This window comes from Octopus bimaculoides, chromosome 22 (genome assembly GCF_001194135.2).
Source record: "Octopus bimaculoides isolate UCB-OBI-ISO-001 chromosome 22, ASM119413v2, whole genome shotgun sequence".
Lineage (NCBI taxonomy): Eukaryota > Metazoa > Mollusca > Cephalopoda > Octopoda > Octopodidae > Octopus > Octopus bimaculoides.
In genome coordinates, this window is record NC_069002.1 from 28,143,473 (window position 1) to 28,148,388 (window position 4,916).

A 4,916-nucleotide genomic window follows, 5' to 3' on the forward strand; every position below is an offset into this window, starting at 1 on the left:
ATACTTCAAACATTTGATCATATATAAATATTACCATGGTTCTTAAACATACAAACGTATACATATACAAAAAACACAGAAGATAAAGATATATATGCGAATAAAATACAACTATATAGAACGGCCTATCAGAAAAGGTAAATATAAACGTCTAAAAATTCATAAAGATTCTAAAGTGTGTCATGCTACTAAAAAACTAAATAAACTAAGATAAAATAAAATTTTAATCGACTAAAAATATTTTTAAAAAGTTTATTTAAATGAATTTACTGAGATATTCCTTTTTTGCAACCGTAAATTTCTTCTATTTTTCTGAAAGTCTATAGAAGTAATAGTAGATGTAGTAAATAATATTTAGTTTTATGGGGTTTCGAAACCGGTGAGTTAAAATTTCTTCTAATAACAGCCACCATGTTTAGCAATGAAATAATTCGTTTTTTTTTCGTTTTTGTTGTGTTAGAAAATTTGGACTGGTCCTGTGATGAGTTTATCTTTAAATTTGCCATGCAGCGTTGTATGAACTTTTTGGCTTAGTTTTGTACGTGTTTCCTGTTTGGATACATGAGGAAAAATGTGATAGATTTATGGATGTATTTTCAGAACATTTGAAAATGGTGGGTGAGTGCTGGTTGGATGAAGATACACGTTCTGTAGTGAAATATGAGGAGTTGAAAAGAATAGAGATATAAAGGTAAAAGAACTTTCAATATTAATGTGAAGTTGGAAAAATAAAAGGAAAGAAAGAAAAAAATGACTGTAAAAAATGTATATATGTAGACTTTGAAAAATAAAAAGAGAGAAGACTGTGAAAATGTAGCCACTCGACTTCGGGGTTCGAGTGGGCATTGCGCCTCAATTTAATTTCTTTCATAATACCATTCGTTTCTTTTAACTTTTTCTACTAATCTCATCCACTTTTTGCTAATTTTTAGTCCCCCCCAGTTTGTTTTGTTACGTTTTTGTACTGTCTTTATGTTTTGTATTTGTCGACAAACTTCTACATTGGCCTTTATAGGTAATAAAAAATTAGTTTTGTGTGTGTTTCCTGTTTATCCTGATGAGAGTGGGGTCATTGTCAAGATGCACTTTAATGTAATCGAACCGCGGCAATGAACTCCCGGAATGGTCATAGTTATGTTTGAATTAATTTTGTGGAACTCTTTTTTGCTCCTGGACTCTAACCTACCATGGTTTTAAGAATTGAACTTTTTTGGATGTACTCTGGTGTGAAGGGAGTAAATAAAACTTGGAAAAAATTTTTTAGTCGAATCACATTTTATTTTATCTTAGTTTATTTAGTTTTTTAATAGCATGACACACTTTAGAATTTTTATGAATTTTTAGTTGTTTGTATTTACCTTTTTGATAGGCCGTTCTATATATTTGTATTTTATTCGCATATATATTTTTACCTTCTGTGTTTTTATGTATATTATTATTATATGTTTAAGAACCATGGTAATAGTTATATATGATCAAATGTTTGGAGGTATGGTGCTATATTTAAAGTCGTTGACTCACATTTGATATTTGTTCTATGATCAATGTTTCTTTATCTCTGTCTCAATTACCTTTGAACACTACTTTTTCGCAGTCCTATAAACCCTTTTGTTTCCATAATAAGAGACAAAAATTATTTCTTGCCGTGTATATATATATATATATATATATATATATATATATATATATATATATATATATATGTATATATATATAATATTTATAACTTATATATGTTATAAATTGATTTGATACTTGAGTCTACCTGTTCATACTTCTGCTCCATTCTACCTGTATCAGGTCGACCAATATACTCTCTATGGACAATTCATATTTAGGCAGGGCCCGCATCTCTGCACTTAACGCCAGAGTTTAGGTACTAATTCAGCCAGAGCACTCAATGCATGTGCCTTCTGTCTATATCTCCATTCAACATATTCTATGTATGTATGTATGTATGTGTGCAGATTTGTATGTTTTGTTTTACGTATGTATACTCATGCATATAGTTGCATGTCTAGACATGCTCATATATATTTAAATGATAAAACTTCTGGAAAGTTTTACAGATTTTTACGGTTCGAGTGATGGCTTCGATCTGTAGTCTTCGAATCAGCTTTCTCCTTTCTGGTTCTGAGAAGTTTGATTTCTCAGTATTGGTATTTAGGCAGCGTGTTACATCTCTCAGTGCTCCAATAATTACAGGTATAAACCTGAACTTGTAATCTAGAGAGAGTAGCTGTAGATTCATTCATAGATCAGCGTAGGTATTTTCTTTTTCGCTGATCTTCAGCTTTGGTAACATTTGTTGAGCAGCTGATTTCCATCACTGTACAGTTTCTTTTTTGTATCCAAAATCACTATTTCAGGTCTATTATGTTTACATTTTATTGAGGCTTTCACAGGGATATTCTACCAGTACTCCTTTTTATTATGAGTAGCTATGGCTTCTACCACACTGTAGGTTCTTATTTCTTTGGCCTTGAATGTATGTATGTATGTATGTATGTATGTATGCATGTATGTATGTATGCTTTCACTTCTCAGCAGGCAGCTCCCTATAAAAAAAATCTACTCAGAGATGCGCTCATTCGTCGTCCATATAAAATGGCCAGTCCACCCCATTTATGGCTAATCCTGTGAATTTACAGAAGACACTTTTGGTGAAACCATTCTAAGAATCTCGTGGCGGTTGTAAGTAGTCTCTGTCTCCGACGAGCAAAGAAGAGGGGATAGTATAAGTGCACGATAAACCAAAAATTTTCTACTGACCTTAATGTCTTTGTAACCACTCACGATTCTTAAGAGAACCAAAAGACAGCTGCTTTTTGAATTCGAGATGCAATTTCTGTGTGCAGAGTTTAGCTAACCTTTTATTTTCCACATATATTTGAGGAACAGTAAGGGCCTATCTTGGTGCGGGTTGATGCATTACTAGTTTTCTTAGCATTAACTGTTAATCCAAAGATGTCAGAAGCAGCGTAAAATTCTTTGATTGGGTTCTGTAAATCGATTTCACAGTGAGATAACAAGTCATCAGCATAAAGGAGATCTCTAATTAGTGATTTGAAGACATTACATATAATGTTCATTCTAGTGAGATTAAAGAGGTTTCTAGTGTTACGGAAGTGGCTATAAGAATCCTCTTCAGAGTGACTGGAAGATAAAGACAGCACTGTCGCAAACTAAATAACGAAAAGTGTTGGAGCTTCGAGATCATCCTTGATTTGCACTATTTTCGATAGCAAAGCGTTTTGAAAAAGTTTCATCAAAATTAATTCTAACCTTCATATCTTTGGAGACCCCCCCCCCCCACCTTAGGTCATGAATGATTATGGGATTACACCCAGAAAGTTCCTCTCCAAGGCACAAGTCCAAGCAAGGTTGTTTATGGAAGACCAGCAGTCAGCCGTGCATACCAACTTCCCCTCTCCACGTCACCGATGTTATCCGAGGGAAAAGCAAAGGGGTCAATACAGCTTTGCATCAGTGACATTGCAACTAATTTCTCCAGCTGAGTAAACTGGAGCAACGGGAAATAAAGTGTCTTGCTCAAGAGCACAACACACAGCCCGGTCGGGGAATCGAACTCACTACTTAATGATTATGAACCCGACGTTCTAATCGCTGAGCCATGCGCCTTTTATGCAGTAACTTCATCATTTTAACAAATTTGTCTGGGTGCCCATACTTTTTCAAAACAATCCAGAGGTCAACCTTCTCCAAACGTATCAACGGCCTTACAATGATCCACGAAACAGAGATGCAAAGTCATATTTCGCTCATTAGCTTCACCTTTGGGAGGAAAACTTACGGAAGGATCTTAAAACGAAGCTCCTGTGAAGCAGCGTTAACAACTCCTGATTTCAGAACACAAAAAATTGCAGATTGGTCTACAGAGAACGATGCAGCAGTTTGTGACTTGCTTCAAAGGAAACGGGAAATTCACAATCTTGTTCAATTTCTCAAACCTTAATGGTAATGAAGAATGCAAAGCCATAAATCTGTCAAACAAAATAGTTTGAGGAAAATGAAAGATAACTGGTGGCACGAAAGGGCAAGAACTGCGCAAGTTTTATAAAGGAAATGTTTGGGACGGAATCAGAAAACATTGTATTTGTGCGCTCAAAATATGGTCCAACCTTTTATAAAGACAATGTGTCTCACAGTACAGTGTTTCTCAAGAAGCCTTCTGAAGCCAGCACAAATCTAATCACTTCTATTGAACAACGATGCATCACAGAGGAAATGGCATCAGCACCATCAACAAAAGACATAAGATTAACAATAAGAAACCTAAATAACAACTAGGGCCCCTGGTATGGATAATGTAAATGCAGAATTTAAGTGTGGAGATTTTGAAATGACTGACTTTCTCCATTCATTGATTGTTTCGCACTGGAATTAAGTCGCCACACAAGATCGGGGAGACGCAGTTCGTATATCAATCTTCACATCAGTTCCAAAGCATCAATGTGGAAATGTTCATGGAATATCCCTTCTGTCGGCTGTGGGGAGAGTGCTGGACAGTTTTACATTTGGAATCGCCGAATAAACAATGTTCCATCTTTTGTTCCAGAATCCCAATTCAGCTCTATGGCAGTGGTTCTCAATAGTTTCCTTTCTTTTTTTTTTATCTACGGATCACTTTGATTCCCATTTTACTCGGATGGGGTTCGAACCCCTCTCCCTCAAAGACTCTGACTGAGTGCTTTACGATTAAGAGATATGTGTTCGAGTCCCATGGCTGGTTGTTGACAAATTTTTCTGCCTTGTAAGGGTAATTTAACCAGTATTTCTGTTGTTTTAACGACAACTCTGCGTTCGAAAAACAACCATATTCTTATTTGTATCGTACAATACACATTTCGACGCTTCTAATAAAAAAGCAAATATTTGGCTGTTTACATTTACAC

At 35.1% G+C, this 4,916-nt stretch overlaps 1 long non-coding RNA gene across 1 annotated transcript in view; it reads left to right on the plus strand.

The window, feature by feature from the left end:
• Positions 1 to 484: 484 nt before the first annotated feature.
• LOC128250529 (uncharacterized) overlaps positions 485 to 4,916 on the plus strand; it is a 14,360-nt gene continuing 9,928 nt past the window's right edge. Inside the window, exon 1 of the long non-coding RNA XR_008266546.1 lies at positions 485 to 691. This is a non-coding gene — a long non-coding RNA (uncharacterized LOC128250529). The remainder of the gene's footprint in view (positions 692 to 4,916) is intronic.